Source organism: Lissotriton helveticus, chromosome 7 (genome assembly GCF_964261635.1).
Source record: "Lissotriton helveticus chromosome 7, aLisHel1.1, whole genome shotgun sequence".
Classification (NCBI taxonomy): domain Eukaryota; kingdom Metazoa; phylum Chordata; class Amphibia; order Caudata; family Salamandridae; genus Lissotriton; species Lissotriton helveticus.
This window is the reverse complement of record NC_136068.1, coordinates 1135839745-1135854990: the sequence shown is the minus strand read 5'-3', so window position 1 is coordinate 1135854990 and position 15246 is coordinate 1135839745.

Here is a 15246-nt window from a genome sequence, read left to right as displayed (position 1 = left end):
TCCTTCACCCAATACCCCTACACCCATCCCTAAATGTGTGTGCTACACTCTTAGAAAAAATATTCATTATTTTTTTCATTAAATAGTTTAACAAGCATTTATTTTAATCAAAATTAATATTCAGGTATTAAAATCAATACCTGGATATTAATACACTTTCCCACCTTTAAAACCTATTAGACCTTGCCTCCTGTCCCTAAAGGTAAATGCCACACCCTACTAATAATTTTATGAAATATAAATTATTTTAATAAACAAAAAATATTTAAAAACATCCCAAACCACTTAAAACTAAAAAATAATACTGTAAAATATGCTTAAACAAAGCCTCGTTCTGATGGTAACGTACTTACCTATATACTTACATACAGTTTTGTTATTAAGGCATTTGTGGTAATGACTTTCGTGATAAAGGTGTAATCGTTGTAAAGGCATTCTTTGTAAAGACTTTTTCGTGGTAATCACTTTGTGGTTAAGGTAAGTTGTGGTTAAGGCATATTAATATTGAATTATTTACTATAGCATGTGCATGCCAAAGGCGTCTTGGTTTATCATTGTCAACGTTGATTCCCATGAATACCATGGAACCTAAGAAAACGTCTAAGTCATGGATGAAGACTTCCTTGAATTAGCCGTGGATGATTATGTCCTTGAAATATCCTACTCTAGTATGGGTGGACCTGTTCTGTTTGCACAGGTAGGGTGGATATTATGGAAAGCGGATGTCCTTGTGTTGGTTGACGGAAGATGAATGCGCTTCCTAACCTGATCTATTGCTGATGCAGGTAGAGACAATTCAGAGTATGTACTTTATTCATCAGCTCTCAGCTGAACCTCAAAGCTTTCGGCTTTTTTCTAAGCTCCAGTATCTTATATTTTTAGATTTACAATACATCTAAATATGTATGACATGGATGTGCGTGGCCATATTTTTTAGCTAGTTTTGATTTGTGAAGTCTGTCTTACCACATACCAACGTACAATAACAAGGTATGAGAACAAACATTTCAACTTTATATGTATGAAACCCACACAAGCACATTTGCAATAAATCAGCAACTCATATCCATCCGTGACCTTAAACAAAATTTCCTCCCACATCCACTCTTTTCGATTCATTCGAAGGAAAACAATCCATGTAGAATAATGATGCTTGTTATCGTACACTGGGTGGGTACAGCGAAAAGCAGATATCTAGTACTGCTCAAATTACTGCAGGTTTGTTTACAGATTAGTCGCTCTTCACTGTATTGAGTCTGTTGTTATAACTGAAGCAATGTGCCATTTTTATTTCTGTTTTTTTATGGATAGTTTGGAATGAATCTACACATTAGTATGCTTTCCACACAAATTTAAAAACAGAATATGTAGCATTTCAGTTCCTATGAAGAAATACATTTTATGTAATCAATGTAGCAATACTAAAAGTAGTAGCATAAAAGGTATTCCAACATACACACAAAATATATTAAAACTCACTTATACAAAAATGATTAACACACACTACAAGGTATTACATTTCAAACGAGGTGCACAAAAAGCTCTAATTTAGATTTTGTGAGGGACATTGCTTGCAAAGTCAAAATGTGGGACTATCTTTAGTGATCTCCTGCCACTAACAACCTATTATATCCTGCCAAATATTTTTTTATCATGGGATGCTCTTATGACATTTGCCACATATAATAACCCCCATTCACAACTGAACCACCGAAGAAGAACACATCTGTATGGGTGGCCCAGCCTTGCTTTAATCTTCATGGGCATCTGTACACGAGGCCTGAGAATCATCAAAGCGACAGCTGGCACATGAGGGTCATGGAGCTGCTAGTGGTTATGGTAGGAGGGGTTTTAGTATGTGAAACACCACTCACCAGGTACTCTGCTTTTGCAGGAAACACACCTACTGGGTGCCAAGTGTAACTTCTTTGGCCAATATGGCTTCACAGAGTATTTCGCTCTTTGTTTAGGAGAGGGTTTGGGGGGTGGGTGGGATGTAGTGTTGTCATGGAAATAATTTATTTTGGTAGTTGCACAAGATAAGGTAAACGATCTGGTTGTTATATTGTGCTAAAGGCTATTGTTATAGGCCACCTTTGGGTATAGATGAGCAGCTAAACACCCCCAAATGATGACATATAATCTCTTCGATGAACGCCATGTAATTACAAAATAGGGCATGATTTATATGTTGGTAGTCTGGCCATCCTCTAATTCCCTGGTTGTGTTTCTGACTGTCAAATCTGGAAAAATCTGTTAGGCTGGCAGACATTTACGGCCTGATTACGAGTTTGGCAGAGCGGAAGCAGACCATCACACCAGCGGTCCGTTCCCATACCACCAAACCTGTGTGCCTATCACCCACCAAATTATGAGTTCCTCGAATCTGGTGGGGTTTTTTGGCAATACCAGGGGGGTGCCTCTGAAAATGGCACCTCAATTGGCATGACAAAGAAAGTTCCTGCATAGACTTTACATTCAATGCCGTGCAGTAACTAGGGTTTTGCAAATTACTACAGAACTATGACCCATAAACCACGTTGGGATCAGGATAGGTAATTAGAATAAACTGACAATATCCCAACTGGTATTACTGTAGCGACAATTAGATATGTATGCGAAAAGCATTACGTGAACAGAAACAAGGAGACTCGATACGTTTTGGAATGTGCTCATGGCATCGTATAATTAGAAAACAAGGTAAGAAACACAGTTGTAGCAACACTGTACAAAAATAAATAACAAAACAACCCGAATTGGACTTGGTGCTTGGTATGTGCAAGTGACATACGAGTGGCGACGCAAGTGACAATTGTGATCAGCATGAACGGCGCATGGCGTGAAAGTGTGTGAGTATAAACACATACAGTGCTGCTACAACTGTGTTTCTTACCATGTTTTCTAATTATACGATGCCATGAGCATATTCCAAAACATATCGAGTCTCCTTGTTTCTGTTCACGTAATGCTTTTCGCATACATGTCTAATTGTCTCTACAGTAATACCAGTTGGTGCAGTAACTAGGGTGCATGAAAACAGGGGGGCCATGTTGTGCCCCCTGCATGCATCCCCAAGTACACGAGCAACAGTGTTTCAGGACCGCCAGGCTTTTCATTAAAGAAAGACCTCCATGACACCGCTGGCAGTCCTGAAACTTGTAGTATGCATGGCGGTGCCACAGCGACACCACCAGCATATTACTGAGGTCCTGAATGCCGCGCCACCGCCAGGGCACTTTGGTTCCCTAGAGGCTGCTGCAATGCAATGGCGGTCAGACTGCCCAACTTGTAATTGGGCGGTAACCCCTGGTGCGGCAGTTGCTGGACTGCCCTGCACTAGTCTGGCAGTCCTTGGACCGCCAGACTCAAATATAGGCCCTAAGTGTATTCATAGAAAAAGGTGTCAATCATCAAAATTGTTTATTTTGGGTTTCAATGAACCCATAACCAGTGGCAGCTCATCTGGTAAGGCAGGGAAGTGTTGTACCACTGCTTTTTAGCAGTGAAGTAAAGGAAAAATAAAATGATAATATCTCAAAGTTATTATCATTTTATTTGTTCCTCCTGTGGTGTGTTTGCGGGGCATGGCTGCTCTGCTCTCAGAGCAGGGAGGAGGAGTGGGGGCTCTTTGTTGGCAATGACTGTTTACCATCTTAAGCCGGCCAAAAATTCATGCACACTTTGCCTGTTCTCTACCCATGCGACATTACAGCCTGGTTGGAGAATATGCCCAGTCTCCAATTTCCTGGCTGAGTACCAAACCATGGCAGTCAGACCAATCACAACACTGCATTACAGCATTGTGATTAGCCTATGGGAGCCTGGGTGATTCCACTTCCATTCCCGACACGGAGGAGAAACTGAGGAGAGATGCGGCGATAAAGTAAGGTGTTTTTTTCTTATTTTTGATCCCCCCTCCCTCCCCAGTACCCCTGCTCAGTGCCGATCACCACTGCCCCTAACCCATGCATTGCGATATACAACATACATAATACTTTATAAGCATGCAATTTAAGAACAGTGAAGTGGTACATATATTTAAACAATGCTAGCATAATATATTGATCTAATTACATAAAGTACAAGTGCAAAAACACTATCATCAGTGCATAGCTGAAAAGCTGATCATGGTAATTACAGTTTCCTAAAAATCCAAGTATAAAAAAAATTAAATTAATAGCTGGTATATACTAACAGCTAAAATCGTATGGCGATTATAAATGACCAAATGTACCACTCTCTGCAGTCATATTTCCTTACAATAGACAGATTAACAAAACCTTACCAGGTAATCAATTATTGTAAGACTGCCAAATCGTTTTCCTATAAGCCAGATTGCATAGAGAGACATACTCATGGCAAATACAATAAGCCCATCTGTGTTTGTTCTTAATAACGTTGAAGTTATTTGCTAGCTTCTGAGCCCTAAGTTGTTACAAAGGGCCTAAATAGTTTCTTACGAGGGTATTTATGCTGAGGGCAGGGACTCAATAGATGTTCAACATATTCACAGAGTGATCCACCCAACACATGAGGAAAAATTTGCTAGATTATTGTAGAAAATTGTCCTTTTTGACATGGTCACCCCTTATTTTTGCCCTAGTACTGATGCTTTTTGACTGAAAATGCACTGGGTTCCTGCTGACCAGGCCCCCAGTGCCAGTCCTCTTTCCTTTAAAACAAGGTAAATGTCTAACTGTAACCCAATTGGCAAGGACTTTAGCACCCTTGTAATTCACTTGTAAATGGTACCACTGGTTCTTAGGGAACGGTACTAAAAAGAGGGTCCCAAGGGCTGCAGCATGTATTATGTCTTGCTAAGGGACCCACACCCAAACAAAATGCGGACTCCCATTGCAGGCTGCGTGAAATTGTGCAAACCATCCAGTAAACACAATATGGCACACTCACTATGTGCCATGCCAAGGCACACTATGTATACTACATATAACTTACCCCTACAGCAGACCTTAGAGCCCTAAGGTGGGGTGCATTTTATTATATGTGAGGGCACATCTGTATAAGCAGATAGGCTCCTGTGATGTCTAGTTCCATTGCTAGATATTGCAAGTGATCAGGTATCTTAAGGACATGTACTGGACACTGGTCATTACGAGTTGAAGATCTACATTATGGCTTCACTGAAACCAATGGTATTTGGTATCAAACACTTTGGGCCTGATTCTGATCTTGCTACGATAGCCCTCCGTACGACTTGGATCCGGAAGACTTTCCGAGCGAGACGTGCTGCAGGAGTCCGAACGAGTGAGAACGATGCTCCTGTACGCTTACGGACTCGGTTCGCTCGGCCACCTGTTGAACTCTATGGGAGTAAATTGTTGAGGCAAATGCACAGCAGTATAAACGATATCCTAAGAAATTGTTTTAACGTTTTTGAGTGCCACACAAGTAACGTCCGGCTTCCCTGGACGTACAATAATATAAACAAATGTGTTTCTAGTGGGCCACTAGATCCATCCCTGTAGGCACACTCTCTCCGCTCAGCGCAAAATGAGGGTTCCAACTCTTTTTATCCTTTGTTACACTGTTTTTATTCTTCAAGTTTTTGTAGTGGTTTTACATACAAAGTTTCTCAGTCCATCATGATCATTGCTTTTTGAAAATTCAACATTCGACATTGTTCAACTCATATCCAATGCATTTCGAGCCTTTATATCAGCTCTTCATCAGGGAAAACACTAAAACAAAAAATAAACATAGCGTAAATAAACAGTGTGTGTGTGATATGTATGTAACTGCATCATGTTTTTGTTTCTATCACTCTAGCTGGTAACAGTGTTGAAGTCTCTAATGAGTACGAAGAAATTATAGCGATTTAAAAGTTCATGATGTGGTGTTGCCGAACAACACTTTTAAAACCTTATAGCCCGTGAATTATAAATAAGACGACCCGTGTCTTACTTACATGTCCGTTCCTCATGTTCCACCGAATATATCAAAAAAACTCTATGGGAGCCCATGTACATATATACGTACACAGGTTCCCATAGCACAAAAGAGGTGGAAGGGGAAAAGTGTACACCCTGTGGTGGACATCCCATGGTGCCCGCCATACTGTGCATGCCTGGATCGGGGGGACCCATAGGCACTCCCCCGTGACAGTTTCGGAGGGCCCCGGGTGAAGGGGTCTTGCTAATGTCCCTGAAGTATGCTTCACACAGCTGTTTGGTCTCACTGAGACCGAGGCGATGCGGCTGTCTGAATCGTGCATCATACTCACTCAGTCTAAATTCGGCTCCATAGCACGGCATGATTCGGCTACAAACAAGTCGTACAGACAGGTTAAGATCCCAGAAGCAATTCGGTCGTCGTGTACACAATCTTTGCATGTTTCTTGGTCATCTGGACCTGTGTACGATTCGGTCATAAACAAGGGCTATGAATTGGATCTGGGAAAGCCAAATCTGATTCGGAGGCCGAACAACATTGGAATAGGGCCATTTGTCTTAATAAATCTGTACTGATGCCAGTACTAGATTTATTATGACATGCACCCAGGGGGGACCTAAGAGGTGCTCTGTGAAAACCTACTAGTCCTCTGTGTGCTGACTGACTGATGTCATCCAGCCTGTCACTATAGACAAGACTCTGGCCCCCTGTAAGTGAGAGCCTTCACTCAGAGCTCAGAAACAATGCCTGCTCTGGCCGAAGGTGATCACCCCACCTCCAACAGGATGGATAGTAAATTAGCATGTCAAGACCAGAGCTTCAAAGCCTCTGCCACCTTCAATATGCGACATGGTCTTCCCCATACCTGTAGAATGCCACTCCCTGTGGCCCATTTGGCACCAGACCAGGTGGGAAATTAAATAGTTCATAGGCACGTTGCACTTTCAGGCTAGGCACATCCCTAAGGTGGGTCTCGTGAAGTGGACAGACTTGAAAGGTTTTTAAAATGTTTAATTTGGTTAAAATATGAGCTCTGGGTCAGGATTATTCCCATGCTCCAAAGGAAGTGGCCATATAGAGTGGTGTAGTCACCCCAGGGGTAATGCGCCCCATGGCTACTACCCTACACTCCCTTAAACGTCTCTAAAATCATTATTTAGGGGTCCCCATGACATCATGACTCCAGAATCATATACTTGGGGATTGAAGGAGGACAGAAAAGAGCTGAATATGTGAGAACAGCGTTCCTGCACCGAAATTAACATCAAACCTTTCCAGGCTGATTGCACCTCGACAATCACCAAGACCGACTCGTAGAAGCTGAACACACTCCCCAAACCCTTGGAGGACTGTCGAGTGCTTTAACAACCAAGCAGCATCTCCTTTGGTGTGGAAGAGCCTCTTCCCTGCATCGACAGGAACTATCTGCACTTTTCTAGTACTCCCTTCTGCTAACCATCATGTCCACCAAGGGAGCATCTCACCAGGAGGAGGTGCTAGACAATTTTTGAGCCCCACAGCACCAATACCCTGGGTAATGGAGCATTTGCAGCACCTAAGGCTTGTGGATTGTCCAGCTCAGGAGCCAACAACAACAAAGCTGAGCTGCAGAGTAAGAACTTCAGGACCAATGAGGTCTACATTGTGTGTGGCTCTGCTGTTCTGTTTTCTTTCCTTCTCCAGGTCACCCAAGTAAAGCGAGAGCCTCCAACACAAGCGACCCACCAGACAACACTCCTCTGCACCCGAGCCCTACAGCCAAAGTTAAATGGTGTCTCCTTGACCCAGAAACTCTCAGAAGACAAGCTGCCATTTGGGTTCTGCCAAACTTGCAGCTTTTCTTTTACAGGTACCCTCTAACACATAGTACTCTAGGCTACCAACATGACCAGCTCATCTGCACTGGGAATCGCAGGGCAGGTAAAACCAAACTGCTGGTGGTTTCTTGTACCTTGGCCCCTAAGCACCTTAAGTTCCAAAAGGTACCCTCAAGAAACGCTTGCAAGTATATGTATGCAGTGTTTGTTTCTCTCAAAGGATAACATTACTCTGTTCGAGCCTCAAAAACCGGTATTTGAAAAAAAAATTGTTTTACTTTAAAATACTGTCTCCTAAAGTGCATATCTGATTCTGGTGATCTTGGTGCCTAAGCATGTATAAAAAAATATATTTTTCTGAATTGGTCTCAATTTTTTTTTGAGTGTGAGTCTCATTTATTAGTAGGCCACTGTAAACTATTTTGCATTGTCTGGGCCTTTTTCATGGTGTACCCCTACATTGATACACATTGATACATAAAAAGCAAACACAAGGAGTTGAAACCATCATCGTTCTTTAGCTCACTTCGCCACCCCAGTTCAGCCCCAGCTATATATATATATTTGTATTATTTTATTTTGCTCGGTTTTGTCAACAAACATAAAAGAAAAGAAAAACAGTTACACAAACCTTAAAACATGAGCACTTCGTAGGAAGGTGCATCAGTACAATAAATTACATCAGTACATCAAGTCGGATATTCCCAAACGTGTAAATCAGGCATTTAGAGAGTGTCAATAATACAGTTCTACCACTGAGCAGTACAGTATTTCACAAGTTTCAATTGAGCCCTTTTTTTCAAAACAACATCTCATGCAAGTTCAATGTCCTGCCCACCACATTTCCCCACTCACGTGACTGACTAATTTCCCGCTTTCTGTGAAAAGGCCACAGCGGTCATAGTGTGAGGATCTGAATTGGCATCACTAGATTTGCTCAAAAGATATGCTTTGTATAGATTTGCTCAAAAGATATGCTTTGTATGATTCCCAATAATCCCTTGGATGGCTCCCTGGAGGAAGCAGCTCACTATACGTATCTGACTGCATATTACAGTACAACATGTCTGCATGCCAATCTTTAAGTCGTGGTAGTGGGCCTCTCATCCAGTGAATTGCCACTGGGCGCTTAGCTAATAAAAGTCCATTGCCAATAATGGATGTACTTGTTTTGCAATTGAAAGATCCCACCCAATAAGCACCATCTTGGGGTGTGGTTAGAGATCTGCACAAATGATGGTTCCCAACACCTGGAACCCTATACTCCAGTAGAGGCAAGTCCCTGAGCATTTCCAGGATAGATGGCAGAACCGCGCGTCCAACTCCCCGCATCTATGGCAGCAGGAATTTTCTACTAGGCCATGACGAAACTTACGCTCAGGGGTACAGTAAGCTCTTGTAAAAACTTAAAGTGGATTAGCCTGTGCCTTCCATTAAGTGAGACTGATAGGGTGCGGGTGCAGCAATATTGCCAGTCCTTATCACTAAGTGGAGCACCTCACAGGACTTTAGACGTGTGTCTTAAAGGGTAGTGTAAAATTTAGTAATCAGTTTAGTAGGCTTTAATACGCGAGGTAAGTTCTCCCGTGATCTGCAGCTCCAGCAAGTCATTGCCTATAAGTGTACACCATGTGTGCCTAGCACTAAAAAAATGAAACAACACTGCACCCGGTGGTTGCCTATCTGGTTGCTGTAGCTCCTCCCAATTTGCCAGCACACAGTTTTTTTAGAAAACTCCCATCACTTTGATACCTATGGTTTGCAGTGCATATCGCGCGCCAACCTCCTGGCCTATCGGGAACCACAAACACCACTGGAGGGGCATTTCAGGAGCATATAAGAGGTTCCTGCCTGTGCATATACTAGCTTCTACCAAGCTTGTGTAGTAACAGCTATTGAATCAAAGACTTGCGGTCTCCAAGGAGCAGACTGTGTGAGCTTTGTTGGCAGTTATAAAGGTGCCGCTGCATTCTTTTTCAAGTAGAGAAAAGGTATATCTTGTGGGCTGGGTACCCAGTAGTGGACAAATGTCCTTCCTTCTTAACCCTCTAAAGTGTGTTCTTTTAAATGACTAAATAAATATATTGTAATACTACATAGGGGTTTTTTGCACATCTTGTTGTCTTGATTAATCTAACGATTTATAGACTGTTTTGAGCTGATTAATGTAAGCTCAAATAGGCCGAAATAATTATTTTGTCAATCCAACACTTCCTTGAATAATTGGTCCAGGACCTGTGTTTCTTTATAATATTCGATACCCAGGTCCAAGGACTCTTTGGGACTACCCCATTGTTTATAATGGTGATACACTTGGGGGAAGATGTTGCTATCCTGTCCCTCCACCACCCGTATAACACTGATCATCACATTTGAATTTTGATGGAATGTCACTGTTCGGGCTAACCCTTGTTTATCTCTATTGGTCGAACCTATTGCATAAAGCCATTTTCTGGGTACCCTCCGCCCATGTGTACAAATTATAATGGCGTTCACAAGGACCCCTTCCCATCACTGTATGTCATACCTGTTTTACCATCATAGCCTTTTTCTAGTAAAACTATAACCCATCAAGGATCTGTCTTGATAGTCACTCTACTGTTTTGTGCTCCTCCATAGCTCTCGTAGAGCCCTCCATTTGCGCTTGAGAAGAGCTTGGTGAGCCCTGGTGCCACAGGCTCAGTTCCTTGTCTTTAATGAACTGGAGCACTACATTTTGCCGTCTATTTTGACTCTCAGCTTGGCCGGGTACAGCATGCTGTATTCCAGGTTTAGGTCCCGAAGTTTCTTTTTTGCAGGGAGGAAGAGTCTGCGCGCTTCTTGTACCTGCATGGTGAAATCGGGAACCAGGGATAATTCCATTCCTTCATGACGGAGTGCACCTAGCTCTTGGGCCTTTCGCAAAGCAGCATCCCGTCTCTATAATTTAGCAACCTTGTTATTATGGGTCGAGAGGCAGCTCCCGGTATTCGTTTGGTTGCCAGTGAACGGTGCGCACGTTCCACCACCAGTATGTCCGAAAAGGTAATCCGGCAAGTAGATCTACAAGTAGCTTCTCTACAAACTGCTCCATGTTTCTGACTTTGAAAGACTTCACAACCCCTAAAATTTGGATGTTGTTCTGTCGAGACCTTGCTTTGAGATCTTCTGCCTTGGATTGCAGAGTTTGCAAGATTTTGTCATTTCCTTATCTGTTTCTGCCTCTGCTCGTATTACATCCTCTACGACTGAGAGGCGTTGTTCCAAAGCATCTAGTCTGCTGCCATGTTTTGCCAGTCTCTCTGACATTCTGTCCATTGGAATGAGTGCATTTATTTGGCTGTCTATCTTAGAGAGACTTTGCTGGATTGTATGGAACGCCTGCTTCATATCAATGTTGGCACAGGCACCTAGATCCTCAGAGGGGGGATCATGCTTGACAGGCGTGGACTTTGTTCTAGGGGTTTTGGGAAGGGCGAATTGCAGCTTAGGTTGGAGTTTATCCGTTTTGCCCATGATGGTGGTGTCGCTATGGCTCAACAATATCTGTCAGGGAGTGGCGTTGGATCCAATCACAGTTTACGCGGAGATCTAGCATGACCTACAATCCTTCAGACTGATGTGCTCACCTGATCACCAAATATTTATATTGCTCACATTCAACCATCTCCCACAAGACTGTGCTCTGGGTAGTCCAACATGCAGGAATTATTCAATCTCGGCCTGCACACTGTGGAGGCCTACACCCAGCAAACACAGCCTGCACACTGTAGCAAATGCAGGCCCACGATGACTTCAAGCCTACCAGTTAATGTTGTAATCACCCGCTCGCTGGTTAAAGGTGACGATCCTGCCCCCCGCAGTACTGTGTTAGCTGATAATAAGCCCTCTAGCCGGATAATTCACTCCTCCTCCCTTTGGTTTCGCTTACCACAGTCTGTGGCAGTTCAGTAACGCCCTCCGGTCGAGGTCCTCGACCAGCTATGGCTCTCCGCTAAATCAATCACTCCTCCCCCCGGTCAATTACATGAGATCATTAGGCGCCCAGAACACCACTGCCGGTCACTTCAGGATACTCCGTACCACTCCGCTCTGCAATAGAGTGCACATCCGACAGGGCTTTCATGAGCTTCCGCGTAGACGGGGAACCTCCCTCATTCCGTCACCCGAGATGCGTCACAGGCCGCATCTGCCGTGTGATTTCTGCAATTTGAAAGGTGATTAGCTCCCTGGGTAGCGTAAGTCAGCTGCTACAATATTTCCCCATACAGCAACAGAATTAAAAGAATTTCAAGGAGCATTATTTAGGATAATCAGTGGCAATCAGGAGAGCTCTCCTAGATCGTGGCCATTTTAGCTCCAGGCAAGCTCCGCCCCCTCAGACCCAGCTATATGCAAGTCAGCCTTGACCCTGTGCCTCATGGGAACAGTCCAGCCCATAACTGCCAAAGCAGGTCTTCCCTGGACCGGAAATAAACATCCTGGAACCTGGTTTAGGGGAAACCCCTCATCAGCCAGGCTAGCTTGAATCCAGTGGCAAAGTGAGCAAGGTAACCCCATCTGGGCATGCCCTGCCAACTTAGGGCAAACAAAGCAAACATAAGGAGATGATGGACGGAGCACTGAAACATTTCAGACACTTACCCCAAGTAACAGATCTGGGTTGAATCAATCAACATTCTTTAGCTCACTTCACCATCCCAGTTCAGACCCAGCTATATGCAAATCAGTCTTGACCCAGTGCCTCATGGGAACAGTCCAGCCTGAACTGTTAAGCCAGGTCTTTCCTGGATGAGAAACAAGCATCCTGGGACCAGTTTCGGGGTAACACCCCTCATTAGCCATGCTAGCTTGAATCCAGTGGCAAAGTGAGCAAGGGATTCAATGGGCATTCCCTGCCAACTTAGCACAAACAAAGCAAACACAAAGAGATTATGATCAAAGCGCTGACACTTTTCAGACACTCACCCCTTGTCACAGATCTGAGTTTAATCTACCATCCTTCGTTAGCTCGCTTCACCACCTCAGTTCAGACCCAGCTATATGCAAATCAGTCTTTACATTGTGCCTCATGGGAAGAGGCCAGCCCGAACTGCCGAACCAGGTCTTTCCTGAACATGAAACAAGCCTCCTGGGACTGGTTTTGGGGTAACACCCCTCATCAGCCAGGCTAGCTTGAATCCAGTCGCAAAGTGAGCAAGAGACCCACGTCTAGGCATACCCTGCCAACTTAGGGTGAACAAAGCAAACAAAAGGAGATGATGGATGGAGCGCTGATAGTTTTCAGATACTCATCCCTGGTAACAGATCTGGGTTGAATCCATCATCGTTCTTTAGCTCATTTCGCCACCCCATTTCAGACATGGCTATATGCAAATCAGTCTTGACCCTGTGCCTCATGGGAACAGTCCAGCCTGAACTGTCAAGCAAGGTCTTCACTGGAACGGAAAAAGGCATCCTGGGATTGGTTTTGGGGTGACACCCCTCATCAGCCAGGCTAACTAGTGTTCTAGTGGTGGGAGGTCCTATAGGTATAAGCAGGGTCCTTAAAAAACCTGTTTTATAGTCCCTTGAATTATAGAAATTGCACAGTTGATTTTTCCCTTGCAGAACCACAGCTCATAGGTTAACATTGGAAGAGGTTATTAGTTAATAACTGGAGAAAGAAAAGCCATAACACTGGAAGTTCCAAGATTTCTTGTCTGTAAGCCGAAATTCAGCTCTCTAGTGCTCTACCTTGATTGTTCTGAGATAAGTTGATTAGCCTGGCTACTTTGAAGAGGTGCTAAATTACCCAAGGGGTTAGGAAGCCTTTCTGGGAGGAAATGTTGCTGGGCATAAGAATACCAGAGCAAGGGGGTGTGGTAGTAAATAATGCTCTTCAAGGGAGGAAGCCAATTTTCGTTTACAACTCTCCTCTTTGAACCCAAACAAGAAGGAATGAGTAGATACAAGGAGGAGAGACTATGGAGATAAGTCATCCCGCAGGCGTGTTTAGCCAGCTCTTCTCTCTCTGCTGAAAATTCTGACGTATTGAATTCTGGAGGAATAGTGTTTTCTGGGATATCATTCTGCCACATTCGGAGGAGGTGTCATGATCTGGGGTGTTACCCTACAGCTCGCTGGACAGGAGTGCCCTCCTGTTTGACCCCAGAAAACACTACCTACAGTACCTATCTGAGAGGGACAGTGCCTCTCAGCTCTGTTTTCTGAAACCTAAGAGAACACAAAGGGTCCACACTTAGGAGATTGATGTGCATTAACCAGACCCTGCACTCTGAACACCGCGCCTCTTGCACCACCTGAAACTACAACCCTGTGGAGCACACCTGCTTCAAAAGGACTAAGCAGGTTAGTCTCTAAAATGCTTAGCTACAGGTTAAGAGAGCTCATGTGGACCAGCACCACAAAGAATCCTCAGCCTTGAGTACTACCAGTAGATTTGTAAGGGTTTTGTCCAGGTGGATTGTGGGTACTGAAGTGTCAAACTTTCAAGAACCTTCTTGGAGATCCAAGACCCTTGTATTGTGTTTTGGACAATTTGGACCAGCAAAATTAATTTCAGGAAGAAGTTCCTAATAGAATTAAGCCTGCTGGAGGAGGCTGCATGAGAGTGGTGAGAAATCCTTCAGAAAAGTTGCTAAGTGTGAATTTGTCCCTGTCAGATGCAACCAAATGTCCTAAAGTGGCACTGCTGGTTTCTAAGCACTAGACAGTGTCTAATCTTTAAAGATTCATATCTCTGGTTCCCTACAGTGTTTTTTTCATTTTGGTGGAATTTTAAAGATACAAATATTTCCTATTTGCTATAAACTGGTGTTGGATTTCTATTGCGTGTTGTCTCTCAATTATTTACTGAATCGATGCTTTTAAATGCTTAACACGCCTGTTTTTGAAGTTAAGGCTGCCTGCTCACAGCCAAGATACCAAGGGTTGAGCATGGGAATCATTTTCTAACAGCTGCTCTGACCCTTGTCAGTGGTATTGCATATCTGCCACTACTAATAATCCATTTTCCAACATTTGGTGCTCAGTGGTGTAAACGAGGGCTTGCGTTTAAAAAGTACACCTTTTAATCAAGTGAATTAAGATTTTAAAAATCCTCTATATTGCCTTAGAACATTTTTGAGTTTGATTTTTGGAATTTGGACTGAAATAGTTTTTTTATCATTTTTTTTAATTTTTCCAAATTGTTCTAAGTCTATGTCCCAGTGCAGGATGCCTTATCCTAGGGTACAGTGTGGGCAGAGGTAACTGCCTGCTTCCAACAAGATTAAGAAGGCAGGGTTGCTTAAGTCTCAAAAGGCCTGGGATTGGCTAGCTGAAGAGATTCCGGGGGGATTGGGAGTGTTCCCCCCACCCTCACCCGGGAGGGTGGTGAGGATGTTGCCTCTTCCATTTTTTCCCCTGTTAGCCAGTCAATTCCAGATGGTGGGTGGAGGGCAGGGTTCCCTACCTGGGAACCATCACTGTTCCTTGCAGAAAGGCAGATTGAGGTACATCTAGCTTCCATTACCATGGAAAGGGAGAAATTGGAATT